The 16,804-nt window shown below is 40.4% G+C and overlaps 1 non-coding gene across 1 annotated transcript; it reads right to left on the bottom strand.

The window, feature by feature from the left end:
- Nucleotides 1–2,605: 2,605 nt before the first annotated feature.
- On the bottom strand, nucleotides 2,606–2,677 carry Trnae-cuc (transfer RNA glutamic acid (anticodon CUC)). The gene has a single exon. It is a non-coding gene; the product is annotated as a tRNA-Glu (tRNA).
- Between the last annotated feature and the right edge of the window lie 14,127 nt (nucleotides 2,678–16,804).

A 16,804-nucleotide genomic window follows, 5' to 3' on the forward strand; every position in this document is an offset into this window, starting at 1 on the left:
TTATATGTTCGAATTTTGAAATTGGCCGCCGACGTTTTTCATCAGATTAGAATATTTGATCTCACAGTAATTGGCCGCGCGTGCTCGCCTGCGCGGCGCCTATAAATATTTATTGTTGATCAAATCAAATCAAATATACTTTATTGCACACAACATACAAAACATTAACACAGATGATGATAGATACAGTACAATCTGGCGGCCTTATTGCTAAGCAGCAATTCATGGTGATTGTTCATCAAAACATGCTAATAATTTGCAATAAAATTATCCTAGGCTTAAGAACTTGGCGTATTATGTAAAAGTAATGTGAATGCAATTAATTATTTCTATGAACTGTCATTGATCAAAATTTTCTGTTTGTGATTGGTGTGGTAGGTAAATAAATACATTTTAACTGATTATTATAAAAGCATCTTTCGTATTGCCGGTTAAATTGGGTATTGTAATTGGCAGCCCTCAGACGTCACACACACAGTTGCGCGTGTACGATAATGTCAATGTGTAGTGTCTGTGTAAAACGAGGTTAGTATGAAGTGTGACGGGGTGTGGTCGTGGGTTAAGCGGCGACACTCACTCGTTCTAAGTATAAATCACAAAGAAATGTAACTGATGCGTTCCACGGCGTTATAGCACTCAGTTCGTTGGAATACCAGCGTGTCCCTGACGTTCATTTTCCTAGTAGAACAATTATTCCCGACCTGAATGGAACGTAATCTGCTTGTGGTATTCAGATTCTACAATTCCCCGTTGAAAAGGTATTCTCATCATCAAGATACGAAACGACCTCCGTTGTCCAGTGGTGGAGCATTAGGCTCACGATCCGGAGGTCCCGACTTCGATTCCCCGGTGGGGACATATCACAAAAATTACTTTGTGGTCCCTAGTTTGGTTAGGACATTACAGGCTGATCACCTGATTCTCCGGAAGTAGGATGATCCGTGCTTCGGAAGGCGCGTTAAGCCGTTGGTCCCGGTTACTACTTACTGATGTAAGTAAGTAGCCGTTACATGAGTAATGTCAGGGGTCTTTGGCGGCTCAATAGTAACCCTGACACCATGGTTGAGGAGGTTGATAATACACCACACAACCCATACGATAGACGAAGAAGAATCCAAACTTCACTAGGGATTTGGCCAGACGAACAGAAGCGCCTCTATAGCCCAAGGTTAATATAAGCATATAAGCTTTTGCATAAGGCTTAAGTGCCATCAGTTGATCTGGCAGTAGCGACACTGAAGCATATTATTATTCAGCATAGCTAATCCACAGACCGAATTGCTAAACAGCTGTTAGTTCAGGCATTAGAACATTTTATGGCTCTAAAAAAGTACAAGGCAGCAGTTAGTTTTGTGCTAGATGGGCTACAGAGTCAACAGCTTTGTAATAAAAAACAATAAATGTTCTTTCTTTCATTCTTCGCCGATAGTTTTCTAGCGCCCAACTGGGCACCCTCAGGCTTGTTGTCTTAAACGTAATACGGTCAAGTAGTTAATACCATCTGCGGCAAATCTACAATAAGTCACGTCAAAAAAAGCCGATAGCTTTCCACCCACGATTTTACACGTACTTACACGTGGTAATCGAGACACTTACGTTCACACAAGAATCAATAATGCAATTTTTTTTAAATTTTATATATATCTATAGAGGATAAATGTCTATTTTTGCCATCGGGTGTCGTTACTGTTGAGTTTACTTAAATTAAGACAATTGTCCATACTTTTTTGAGTAAACGAACATATTGTTTCAGAACCCCGATACCGCCCCGCCGGCATGGTCGACGATTTCCCTCATTCGACTTATCGCTATCGACCCACTAGGGTCGTACATTCTGTTAAATACTATCCTTTCAGACGTCGCCCTTAGCCGAGGTTTGCATCTAAATGGGCACCCACTTGCCTGTTGTCTCAGATTTGGTCCTCCGAAAAAAATAGGCATCTAGCTGATAGGCAACCCGTTAAGCGTGTGTTGTTACGTAATTCTGTCGAGTTATAGGCCAATATAATCTGCCTAATATCTCTATATTAAAAAAACAAAAATTATATTGGCCTATAACTCGACAGAATTACGTAAATGCATTCCATAAATTTTATGCTTGTCGATTACCGTCCTTTCCCTTTTCGGCGGATTACAAAATGACAGGTATAACTTAAAATAAAATTAGATGGTGTGTACAGGAATCCGCACCAATGTTAGGATTAAAACTAGGCAGTAACCTTAATAATAGATTATAAAGACATGTCCTAAAATACTTAATTATGAAAATGAAAATTTAAAATACCTCATAAAATAAGGGACAAGTCAATTAGACAGACTATAAATACAACGCAACTTAGCAGATGACATTATTTGATTTTCCTTCTTATTGTGTCGGTTGTACGGTGGAATGCCAACCTCATCAATCCTGGTGTCAGGGCTATTACTGAGCCACCAAAGGCCCCTGACATGGCCCATGTAACGACTACATACTTACATCAGTAAGTAGTAACCGGGACCAACGGCTTTACGTGCCTTTAGATCGGACATCTTACTTTGGGATAATTAGGTGATCAGCCTGTAATGTCCTAACCAAACTAGGGATCATAAAGTCATTTCTGTTATATGTCCCCACCGGTATTCGAACCCGGGGCCTCCGGATCGAGAGCCCAACGCCCAACCACTGGACTACGGAGGCTGTTATGAAAAGTATATTGTCCGCAATCGAAAATACCTAACTGACACTTCATTATTAAGGCGACACATTCGAACAATAGGATTATAATTAGGTCGTCTAGAGGGCGCCACATTGAATTTATCGTGACGTCACATAGCCTATAACCACCGGACAATCAAGACGCTTCTAGTGACACCTCATTTGTTAAATTGTGGCAGGTAGTTTAGAACTTAGGTGGGAACAGACGTGCATATACACATACATAGCGGTCAAACACATAACCTTCTTTTTTGCATCACCACAGTCGGTTAAAATCGATATTACCTAATACGTGGATAATGTGGTTGATCGTACATGCACTTATGTGATAATATCCTACACCTATTGTTAACATATCAAATCAAATCAAATCAAATCAAATCAAATATACTTTATTGCACACAACATACAAAACAAATTAACACAGATGATGATAGATATCATGTATAATTATTTGTTATCCCATGAAAATTAAAAAAATATCTAGTTTATGTTGAAGTTTATAGATGAGAACTAGTATTAGCTAAGTAAGTAATGTCCTATTGTTGAACAAAACTTCAATTCAAATACAAATTTAAATTCAAGTAGGTATATAGGGACATTATACTTCGAATCGTCTTTTTTACATAACGAACGTCTCATCCGCCTAAAACTACTGCAGCTTCTCACAACCTGTATAGGCCGGGAAAAGAAGCTGCAAGTAAATCCTCGGCACAGGGCCCTACACGTAAAAGTGGTTCCTAAACGTAGCACAGGGCTTTGCGCAGAAGAGGTTGACTGTCAAGCATCTGTCGGATGAAATCACGATGGATGCGACAGTGCAGCAAAGTGCAGCAACAAATTACCCAGTAATATCTCATTCATTATCTCCTTGCCCGAGTACCTACGCCTATCATGTGCCATCTGACAATCACTGAAGTAGACCTTGCCTTTAATATGCAGGGTTTTACTGACATCGTAACGAAAATTTTGACGGATGATCCAGGCCATGATTCTGAGTGGAAATATGGAACGGAAAATAATTTAAAAAAACACTACAATGTTCATGAATTTTCCGACAGGAAATTCCACTTGATATCAACTCAGAATCATCCCTCTGAGTATTCGTTACGATGTCACTAACACCCTGTGTATTAAAGGCACCCTGTATAAGTATAAGAAAGATAACGAATAGATCTAAAGGCAATACATTTAAGGGGTATGTTTAATCAGTTTCTGAAAATTGTATGCGTATAATGCGAAGCGATTAACAATTGAGAGGCACTGTTGTGTTGTGATGCGAGTACAACGGTTAGGAGGCGCGGAGTGACATCTGTCGTCAGCGACAGCGAAGCGACGGTGCTTATGATGTGCTATGCAGGTCTGTGACTACAGCGCCTAATCCACAGAGACTCACAAATTACTGCATTGTGCGAGCGTCCACCTGTCAGCGGGGATTTTGGCGCTCCAGCTATGAATACATTATAAACCATCAACGATACATCTTCCAGACTCTTAATCTTGTCGTGTGCGCTGTGAGGATGACCAACCTCAACAACCCTGGTGTCAGGGTTAAAGAGCCGCCAAAGTAGCCTGACATGGCGCATGGTGACTACGTACTTACATCAGTAAGTGGCAACCAGGGTAAACGGCTTAACGTGCTTTTAAAGACTGCTAATAACAGACGAGTTCTGTGAACACATTTGACTTGTGGATCAGATATAATATGCCGCCCGACCACGATCTACTTAACATGATCGCTTTTGTAAATTTTCTACGTGTTTACGATCTTGAATGCGCCATCAAAAGGGCGTGTCGCTTGCCTCTACCCCCCTTACCTTTAATATGCGAAAAATCAAAGATTAGGTGTCCATTTGGTTGTATCGTCGATGTTATAAACCATGCATAATGGTTATGGGTCATGCTGCACTCTGATTTAGTGCCTCGTGATGTTATAAAGTATTTAATGTTTGTAAGTAGTTGTAAAATGTAATGGATTTATGTCTAGTTATAAGAGTGTACTTAATGATAATAATAATGAAACCGCAAGTTTCAATACGGTACGAGTATTTTGGCTGGGTCCTAGATAAATTATAAAATGCTCTTAATCCAATCCAAAATTATCAATACCAACCTCATTTTTCTATTTTCCGTTTACCTAAGTACGTATGTACGTTGGACCGCGTTAATTCCTTGCGGAGGTCCCGGGTTCGATTCCCGATGGGGGACATATCACAAAAAATACTTTGTGGTCCCTAGTTTGGTTAGGACATTACTGGCTGATCACCAGATTGTCCGAAAGTAAGATGATCCGTGCTTCGGAAGGCACGTTAAGCCGTTGGTCCCGGTTGCTACATACTGATGTAAGTAAGTAGTCGTTACCAGGAGCCATGTCAGGGGCCTTTGGCGGCTCAATAGTAACCCTGACACCGGGGGTAATGAGGTTGGTACTCCACCTCAACCCACACGATAGAAGAAGAAGAATTCCTTGCAAATTCCATAGAAAGTTGGCGTTTGGACGTTTCGTAAAAAGTATCTCATTTGCCTGTAGGACTAATATGCGCAACGTGATAAAATTTTGTCACGGTCATTTTATCGATTCGATTGGTGCTAATATGTGAATCCAGAACTACGAACTAAGAACTATCTGTCAAAATACGAACAAAAACACGTGGCACGCATATTATAATACAGGTCGTGAGAAGCTGCAGTAGTTTTAGGCGGATGAGACGTTCGTTATGTAAAAATTGCCGATTCAAAGTGTAACTATGTTACCTACTGAATAAAGATATTTATGAATTAGAATTAGAGGAAAAAAGAACCTTATCGATTTGGACAAAATTTATTCAATTTTTACTTTGATAATGTTATTACTTTGCGCATGTTAGCTCTGCTGGTCTATTTCCACTTGAACCCAAAAAATAAGTCCTGTCAATAAGCAAACCACAAACGATTTTTATGGCGGATTCCAAACATTTTTACGCGGAATTATATGCACTTAACCGGTTCTTTAAATCTACTAATTGTGTTGAGTATAATTAAGTCCTTTCAGCACGGGGCAGCTAATCTGCGGCGCTGCAGTCGGCGCTCTATTCTCTTTCTTGTGTATTTAAACAATTACCATTCATTACGATGCATGGACCACGGAGCTTTTGTGATGTAAATCGCTTGTTTTTGTGCACACACCGCACCACTCCGCCGGTGTAATTGCAACATAATATATTCAACTCTGTGATTAAAAACACCGGGAAACTCAGAATTCTATAAAGAAATGTGAGATACTTACTTACTTATTTTCGGCAGAGTCGTCGGCGATTTGTAACAACCAAACCAAATATTTGGCAGAGTACCTACCTGTCTGCATCGTGCACTTTCTGGTTCTATTCTGGTAGCCACTTAGATGTCATGCCCTTCAGCCGTGTATGTAACTGTAAGTTCGTAACTAGTTTCGAAGGAAACATAATTATTTGTTCGAAACTGGTTTCGACACGAGGAGTATTTTTCCGTATTTGAAACCGCGGTTAAGTAGCAAGTTCACTGCTGGGGCTCGGGCCTTCCCTATGGATGTATAGGGAGATCGGGCCTTAAACCATCACGCGGGCCCAGTGCGGATTGATGGTTATTAACGACTGCTAATGCAGCCGGGACCAACGGCTTAACGTGCCTTCCGAAGCACGGAGGAACTCGACATGAAAACTTTTTTTTTGTGGTCACCCATCCTATGACCGGCCTTTGCGAAAGTTGCTTCAACAATCGCAGACCGAGCGCGTTAACCGCTGCGCCACCGAGCTCCTCAGTAAGAAAGTACATTAAGGATATATTTTTGTATACGGATGTCACTGTGGTCCTGTGGTAAACGGGCTATGTCTTCAAACGGTGAGCGCCGGTTCGCTTCCGGTACCGGACTTGCACCAATGAGTTATTAATTTCCCTTAAGTGCAGTTTTCAGTAACACTGTTGGCACGACCATTATAGACGGCGATACGGCTCACCTTTTTTTTTGACGTGATTAAAATTTATCGTAGATTTGCCGCAGATGGCATTAAATATTTGGCCGGACAAATACGGCTCACCGCCTATCACGTTGCTCTAACAGAAAGCTCGGTGGCGTGTGGGTACTTTTTGCGATGGATATACTTACCTCTGACTACTCCATTGGGATACAGTCCTGAGCAGTACATGATTATGTATTGACGTACAAGTACAAATCGTTTCCAACTAGGCTACGGCACACCCCGAACACATCATACAAACAACCTCGTTCACACAGACACCTATGACGTTATCGTACACGCGCATCTGTGTGTGTGACGTCTGAAGTCTGTATGTTCTAGCGGGGGTCAACTTCATCAACCCTGGTGTCAAGGTTACTATTGAACCGCCATAGCCTCATGGCTCATGTAACAATTACTAACTTGTATCAGTAAGTAGTAACCGGGACCAACGGCTTAACGTGCCTTCCGAAGCACGGACCATCTTACTTTCGGACAATCAGGTGATTAGCCTGTAATGTCCTAACCAAACTAGGGATCACAAAGTAATTTTCGAAATATGTCCCCACCCACATGGGGTTTGAACTCGGGACCGGGGGTGATGTAAACCTAGCTCAGCCGCTGGTGGGGAGCGGAGATTTGCCGTTCTATACTTAGTATTATTCCTTAATCTATGGCTACGGCTCGGTCTCTTTAAAGCAGTTCTGTGTTTCTATTAGCTCTCAGACTCAGTAATGTACTTAACGGATAATAGGATATCTTTTTTGTAACTGATGAAACCGTTACCTCAAGCTGAAATGAACGAAACATGATTGGCACAGACACCATTTGCTCTACTACTAAATCCACAATAAGTTGCGTCAAAAACCCTCTCACTTTGAAATGTTCTCCATGTTGGTTTTTATAAAATGTGCAAAAGTCGTAAACTATTTTATCTGAGTCAAGTACAAAGCACAGGTCGTTTTACTTTTTCCGCCGTGTTATAAAGAGATAGCAGCGACGGACGCAACACATCAACTTTGAATCAAAAGTGGAATAGCAAAGACTCAACTTATTTATACAAAATTCAATAATTCCAAACTCGCCGGAGCGCGCTTCGCCGGGGCGGGATTTTAAAAGAAACCCGCATGAAAATAGTAAACACGATTTCTGGATGTGAAAAGATAAATCTTGGTCCCGCAAACAGAGTCCTTGCGGGGTGAATCTCGCGCAACTTTGATTTGATTCTCGAATTTGGCGCGAACGTAGAAAATATTGCAAATCCAGTTTGTGGGAATAGCGCGGGCAGAGACGCCGCCCCCGCCTCCGCCGCCGCCCCCGCCGCCTACGCCGCCCAGCTACGTTGCTCTACCGACTAACTTCATCATCTTTTATTTTAAATATAGTCCGATTCAAAACTAGTGAAACATTTCGCTCAATACAAAACTATATCGTTTTAGTTTCTTTAGAAAGGCTGTCGTAGAATTCGTCAACTAATCACTATATGATGCGATTGGCATCCATAATAGAATTCCACAACGTCAATTCACATAATGATTAGAAAGAATAATATGTACTTAATCGTATACCATTTGGCATAATTTTAGAGGTATAAACCATAACAAGAAAACCCATAATTGGAATATAGAATTTCCGTACAGGCAACAATGGCGGTATCGGGTCCGAGCGAAAAACCACAGAACTCCGTATCACCCCGACACTGTTGATGTAGGTTACGTAGGCTATATGGCGGGGAACCGTTTTGCTTTGTATAGCCGAGTGGGTTAGGTTGCTTGTGACCATCGAAATATAGGAGAACCATGTTAATATAAATAAAATAATACATTTAAATTAATAATATATAATAATAATATATTTAAATTATTATTTATATTAAATATATACTTTTTCATATTTTCCATTTTTATGTTTTTTCATCGCCAAATTTGTTTATTGTTAATTATTAAATACTTTCACGTATTTACACATTTAATATAATAGATTTCAGTGTTTATGGTCGGTGTCCGAAGGACGTAATACCTACGATGATGATCAGATGATGATCTCTCCGACCGATTTCGGCTGATGCGCCCGAAGATGGCTTATGTAGCCTATCTTTACAGTGAACTCCCGCGCACAGTGAGGGCACGTGAGCACACCGTTTTGGTAATACCTATACGATTCCGACAACCCGATTACTCTAGCCATAGAGGCGGCCAATCATCTCGCGATACCAAACACTTCAGAACCCTGATACCAACCCCGCCGACGTGGTCGACGATTTCCCTCATTCAGTCGATTAATTCTTTCAAATATTCTTCCTCTCAGACGACGGCCTGAGCCGAGGTTCGCGCACAACTGGGCACCTTTAGGCCTGTCGTCTTAAATTTTGTACCGGATGAGAGCCCTCAGCGCTCCCCATTTGTCCGCCCAAGTAGTTAATGCCATCTGCGGTAAATCTGCAATAAGTCACGTCAAAAAAAGTGTTATAGATTTTAATGATTAGGTATAATCGATTCTGGTATTTTCAATCATGGATTCTAATATAGACCCTCGATTATTTGTTTACCAAATAGGCAGGTACTGTAGGTACCACATAACGTGATATGAAAATAAAGATTGACGTCAACATGAGGAAGCAGGTCAGACCGACGTTGTGTCCCGAAATATAGCGCCAGATATCTCAAAGGACTAGACACAATCTAGACACACGGTAGTGTGACAGCCAAGTTCGCGAATTCGCAGTTCGCGAGTTCGAAGCAAGCGGGGGACATACTAGCCACATGGCTAGTATATTACACGAACCATTTCGGATCGCTTACATAATTAGTAGGTAATAACAATACCTTGGTAATCGCATTCGCAGTGACATATCCGATTCTTGTGCCTGGCGTAAAGATTTTTACGAACTGACGAAAAAGACATTCTATCATAGTATCGGACGAGTAGCAAAGAAAATATTATAAGAAAGTAGGCAGGCAGGAGCTGTGAATGACTTATTGAACTTGCTAGCCAGTTAGATCTCACTTCTTGAATTAGCGAAGTGGTTGTTCTATCTACTTATCTAGCAAGATTTTTTGTTGCGAACTTGTCTTTCTTTCACATTTACGTTTTTGGTGAGTTATAATTAAAACTTCAGTTCACACGCCGCGGCCCTGTGACAGTCGAATAAATTAAAACTTATTTTACATATGTTTGCGACCATATTTCTACTGAAACATGTTATTGTGTTGTTTGTGAAGTTTTGAAGCTGAAATAACGTTTGTTTTTGAACTCATTCATCGTGTCATAAATGTCAGTATGAGCCGGCGACTTCGGATGTACGTGTGTACGTTGTAAGTTCGGTCTACGAATTCAGCCTTTGAGTGCATGGGTAGTAAAAAAAAGTAAAAGTAAAATGTTTATTTTTCATAAAAATATAGAAAATATTAGTACAAAAAAAGCCCCACAAAACCAATTCCTCGATTTGTCTGTGGGAGTGGAGTTCGCTTAAAGTTGTTATATTTTAAAATACAGTTATCTTATACCTAAGAGATCTTTTGCATAAGATGTTTAAATAGAGATATTTTAAGCTCTGAAATTATTTATATTGCACTCCTGACGTATGTCGGACTGCAGCATGTTGTACAGAAAAGGAACAATTCCAACATTGATTGTTTAATGTGTTATTAAGAGCCGTGGTAGTCCAGTTGGTAGAACGCTTGTCTCTCACTTTGAGGTCGCAGGTTCGAATCCAGCACAGGGCTAAACCAATGATAGCCGAATTTGTTTTCGAATTCATGTTTGGATCATGAATGATTATCACGTGCTCTGCGGTGAAGGAAAACCTTGTGAGGAAACCCATTCCCGAGAAGTGAATTTTCGGAAGTATGTGTTTTCTCTTCGCGGGTTGGAAGGTCAGACAGATCTGTCAAATCTTCAAGTTAGGTATGCGGACCCTGTGAAAAACGGGATAATGCTATGGAGATGATGTTTAATATTGTTACTATAGTTTATTTCCCGTCACAATATTTGAAAACGTAATTTTAGAATGCCACTGTCATGCTTTTTTATTCGTTTTCAAAGAATTAAATAAATAAGCTGAACCATTTGTCTGGCTCGTCAGTAAACTTTAACTTGCGTACATGGCAAACCAAAAAGTCATGTCGTTCTGTCAAAATACCACAACGTGATAAATTGTCATGAACCTTAAGACTTTTGACTCGATCGATAATTTTATCACGTTGCACATGTTAGCCCTGCTGGTTTTAGCTACGTGTTTGTATACTTAGATTAATAACGCCATTGGCCCCGATTCCTGCAGACACCGCCTAATTTTATTTTAAGTTACATCCGTCATTTTCATATCCGTCAAAAAGGAAAGGGATGGATGATTCACAGCTCTTAATTTTAGGAAGAATGAGTAAATGAACGAATAACCCGGGCAAATCAAAAGGTACGTCCCTGGTATGCAATTTGTTTGACGTGCTGTCTACTTGACTGTGTCGGGTTATTGACGGATGTAAAATTTTTAGACGGTTGGTTTAGATTTGTGCTTAAAATTGACGTGTGTTCCATAAATTTTATGCTTGTCGATTACCCGTCCCTTTCCTTTTCGGCGGATAAGAAAATGACAGATATAACTTAAAATAAAATTAGATGGTATTTACAGGAATTAGCACCATTGCTAAAGTGGATGTAATAATATGATTACCACACAGATAAGATTGTTTGAAGAAAAATATATTTTAAGTAAGTAGGTAATAATCCTTAGAGGCTGTTTGCCGTCAAGTTTAGCTAAATATGCCGTCGAAGTCCTGCTCTTATGCTAATTTTCATTCATCATCATCATCAGCCCATTAACGTCCCCACTGCTGGGGCACGGGCCTTCCCTATGGATGGATAGGGAGATCGAGCCTTAAATTATCACGCGGCCCAGTGCGGATTGATGGTTATTAACGACTGCTAATGCAGCCGGGACCAACGGCTTAACGTGCCTTCCGAAGCACGGAGGAGCTCGAGATGAAAACTTTTTTTTGTGGTCACCCATCCTATGACCGGCCTTTGCGAAAGTTGCTTAACTTCAACAATCGAAGACCGAGCGCTTTTACCGCTGCACCACCGAGCTCCTCACTTAACTACTTGGCCGGACAAATGGGGAGCGCTGAAGGCTCTCAAAAGGTATAACTGAGCGCTTACCTATATGTACTTAATAGTTACTTTTGCAAATGCTTGAAGGAGTGGTGTCAACCTCTCTAGAACACTTATCAAAGCATTATGACGCCAAAATACCACAGCTTAAAATGTAGGGGCGAAATATTCACGAAATTTCTGAATTCCGTCGGCGTCGGCAATCAATTTAAAATTCAAGTCAACTTTAAAAAAAAAAAATTATTTTCTGTAGTGGCAGGGATTTCGTTGAAACTTATTTTTAAAATATGTAGGTTTAAAAGGCACTTTGAAAATATCTTTACGAAGACCCGTACTAGTACGTAGGTACGGTCACGAGCATTAATATGTACACACTTTGGTACCATGTCACATTAACTTTTTCGACAAATTAAACTGTAAGTCTCACTAAATGTCAAATATGTTAGTGCGACAGAGTCCTAAAGTCGGTACATTATTATTGCTCATGACTGTACGGTCACGAGCATTAATATGTATACACTTTGGTACCATGTCACATTAACTTTTTCGACAAAGTGAACTGTTAGTCTCACTAAATGTCAAATATGTTAGTGCGACAGAGTCCTAAAGTGGGTACATTATATTGCTCATGACTGTACATCTAGTATTGGCTTCACAACACTGTCGATCCGGCTTGGCAACGGATCAGATAGTACACCTGTAAATTCTCTGATTGTCTGTTGGTCTTTGTGTAACTCGTCGCGCAATACTCGCGCTAATGTTTCCAGTAAACAAACTTGTCTTAATTAAGACTAAGGTTGCTTTCAGGAACCTATATGGTACTACAGGTTCATTTACACATTATTGATTGCTTCGACATTTTTATAAAGTAAGTACGTTTATTTTACTTCATTTATTGCAGTCTTCTCTTCTTATCAACCCCACAGTCTGTGAGGTGGAATACCAACCTCATCAACCCTGGTGTCAGGGTTATTACTGAGCCGCCAAAGGCCCCTGACATGGCTCATGGAACGACTACATACTTACATCAGTAAGTAGTAACCGGGGCCAACGGCTTACTGTGCCTTCCGAAGCACGGATCATCTTACTTTCGGACAATCAGTGATCAGCCTGTAATGTCCTAACCAAACTAGGGATCACGAAGTGATTTTTGTGATATGTCCCCACCAGGATTCGAACCCGGGGATCGGTTCGGAACGGGAGCCCAACGCTCAACCACTGAACCACGGAGGCCGTTATTTATTTATTGATTGCAATTATTTATTTAGTTAGTCGTGTGGTAGGTTTAATATAAATTATGAAATTCTGATTAAGTACTAAATAAAATTTAATAAAAATTGAGGAGCTCGGTGGCGCAGCGGTTAACGCGATCGGTCTGCGATTGTTGAAGTAAAGCAACTTTCGCAAAGGCCGGTCATAGGATGGGTGACCACAAAAAAGTTTTCATCTCGAGCTCCTCCGTGCTTCGGAAGGCACGTTAAGCCGTTGGTCCCGGCTGCATTAGCAGTCGTTAATAACCACCAATCCGCACTGGGCCCGCGTGGCGGTTTAAGGCCCGATCTCCCTATCCATCCATAGGGAAGGCCCGTGTCCCAGCAGTGGGGACGTTAATGGGCTGGTGATGATGATGACTAAATAAAAACAGATCTAAAACTAACAAAAAACATTTTCTTTATTCTATTTAACTATAACAAGCAGCCCTAATAATAAGTCCGACATGTTATCACGTTTTTCTGTGACGTCACAGTGTGCTTTTTCATATAAATTCCATACTCATTTCCGTGTTTTGACGTTTAGTAAAAAGTAACTGATTTGACTAGTTGGAATCTAGCCTAGTATACCGGCTTGAATTTAGTGCATATTTATTTATCTTTTACACAGCCACAATAGACATTAGATTAGTTTTTGGACCGCGGGCGGGTATTTTAAAAAAAGAATACCTTGAAGCTTATATTTAGCAGTAAATCTCCATTCAAATCGCCGCCGGCCGTTCGGACCGCAGTTCGCAGGGTGGCGGGAGATGTTCGTTGCAATTCGTTTAATGTAGCATGGAGTGCTAGTGCTATGCAAATCGCTTGTATACAGCGATCACTCCGAATATATACTATGTAAAGCTACTTATTTGAGCTACATTACAAGTCGCAGTACACCAGTGTGGTGGAGGTCTAATCCTCACATTTGTTTCATTTACGAAGTGGGAGTAGCTTTGATCCTCGTAACTAAGTGTTTTGGAAAGGAAATGTTGATACTTTTTGTGTCGTCAATTTAGCTTATCTACTACTTAAGTACGTATTTAGGCTCGGCTGGAAGTTGAGTAGCGTAATGAAAAATTTTCCACGTTTCTGTGCCCAGAGCTCATAGGTTTAAAGCGTGCTAAATCCTCTTGAAGAAAACTTAATTTCGTCATAATTGTCTTCATCCAATAGATTTAAGTTACAGACTTGTGTGAAGATACCATAATATAATGCGACTAAATAAGCAATACCTTAGTTGATTATGCTTGCTACGCGCTAAAAGTCAGTCGCTTCCAGCGGGTTATAAACGGAATTCGGGAGAATTATTTCAAGTGGTAACACCGGGGATTTCCGTCCGGGTGGGTGCGGACAACTATTGTTGTGCCGAGCGGAGTCGGCATAATTGCTTACGCGGCTAGAACGCCCCCGGGCACTGGGAACGAACACGTGCCGGCCGGCATGTCTGCTGCCCGAGCCACGACCACCGTGCCAACGCCTGCGGCGTGGACTACGCATCTCAACTGAATTTCAGAGCACCGGAAGTCAATATCATAAGCGTCACTGCAAAAATATCCTAGACTCTTTTGGCAAGCCGTGGTAGTTTAGTTGGAACAACGCTCGACTCTCACTGTGAAGTCGCAGGTTCGAATCCGAGCACGGGCTTAGGCCCGGTAGTTCACAGCAGTGATTTTTTTAATTTGACGTAGGTGCTAAGACTGGATTTTGCGAATTTCAACCCTTGAGGGGGTGGTAAAGTTTGTATGAAAATTTTAATAGTACGGTTTACAAATCACTAGAAAATACTCATTATTTAAAAAATGAAATGTATTTAATTAATCTAAACAATCCCTAGGGTTGAAACAGGTGGTGTAAGTTTATATGGAAAAAAAATATATTTAGGTTATAAAGCTAGGTATGGACTCCAAAGTCATATTATACACTACCCGTGCGAAGCCGGGTAGATTGACGCTCCACCCGCCAGCGGGGTCATTGTGTGCAACTGCTGTGTCCCCGCCATGGCGGTAAGAAGGCACACCGCGCTGGGTTTTAGTGTGTTTACCTGGTGGCGACAACCGGAGAGTTCCACATAACCACGTCGTCATCCCACGTGAAGAAAAAAATTAACAACTTAATGTAGCTAACTTCATAAGGCCATGGTTATTCTAAATATACCTACTTCATCATCAATTTAAGAGCGACGCTCTTGTCGGTGCAGCATTTTCCATGCTACTTTTTAGGGAAAAATAGTGAGATGGCGTCCTCCGCCTCTGAATAGTACTGACAATTACTGCTGCCCTCTGTCAGGTTCCAGGTTACAGTTCCTGTGACTTGCCCCTTCCGTCCTGCATTGCCGTACCGATGGATCCCATCTTTGCCTCTGCAACCGTTGAGGTCTTCACTCGTATCCCTGGGCAAGGGTTCTACGTTATACCCCGTAGGTCTGGGTTATACCTACCTACTTGTTACAATTTTACAAACGCGTCTGTATGTTTCCTAGCATGAGTCGTATTGAGTATCTAGTAATACTCATCCATTTTATTCAGAATTTCGGCGAAAATACAAATAATGTTCGGAGTGTATTCATGGATATTTTCTATTGTAAAACATTTTGTTAAACTGTCAAACCCGCAATGGGGTGCGTGCGAAGACCCATGAAATATTCAAACGTTTGCGGCGGTGACCGTCCGCGCGCTACTTTAATATACAAAACGATGAATCGCACAATTTGTCTACACCCATTATTTAGTACCTATTTTTTATTTAGTCATGTATCAGCAAATATGTCTATGCCGGGCTAACGCTTTGTTCCATGTTGATTATCATACACACAAATTAATTAGATTCAAACATTTAATATTAGCTTTCACATATTCATACATAAGCCCCATACAGATGCAGACACCTAATTTTATTTTAATAATAATTAATTAATTTTATTGTATTTTAATAATAAATAATAAATTAATTTATTCTCGTCATTTTCTTCTCCACCAAAAAAGAAAAGGACGGATGATTCACAACTGTTAATTTTCAGAATGAAAGAATAACCCAGGTGAATAAAGTAGGCAACTCGCTCATATGAAATCCGTTTGACGTGTGCTACCAACTAATTGTTGGGTAATTGGCCAATATAAAATGTTAGAAGGGTTCCTTAAATTTTACGCCACTCGATTACCTGTCTCTTTCTTTTTCAGCGGTTAAGAAAATGATAGGTATAACTTAAAATAAAAAAGATGGTGGGTACAGGAATCAACAACATTGTTTAGTTTTAAAGTTTTAAGTAAGTAAGTAAGTATATTGTTTGTCAGGCATCTAACTGCTAAGTTTAGTTTAGGCTTAGTCATTGAGTGTTCCATAGTTGCGTGCAGACTTCAAACTACGCAAACATCGGAAACTTCGTCATCTGTGCGAGCTAAGCTACACTAACTTAGCTTACCTCTCGGTCTGCGACCGGGGAAAATCCGGAGACTGCTCTTGAGAGGCAACAACTAATTAACAATAACTAACTAGCACGAGACGTGATGTTGGATATAATAAGTTTGATCTGATTACAAATAGGCTAGTTTCCAACTAGTCAAATCAGTTACTGTTTACTAAACGTCAAAACAAGAAATGACTATGGAATTTGTATGAAAAAGCACACTGTGACGTCATAGAAAAACTTGACAAATAGTTGGACTTATTTTTATTATTGTAATGTAACATTATTTTGTAATACACACTTAAATTATGTCATGGTCACGCATATTTTAAAAGAAGTTTTATTAAGTATTTGTAAGTAGATATCTCAATAT

This window comes from Pectinophora gossypiella, chromosome Z, assembly GCF_024362695.1.
Source record: "Pectinophora gossypiella chromosome Z, ilPecGoss1.1, whole genome shotgun sequence".
Lineage (NCBI taxonomy): Eukaryota > Metazoa > Arthropoda > Insecta > Lepidoptera > Gelechiidae > Pectinophora > Pectinophora gossypiella.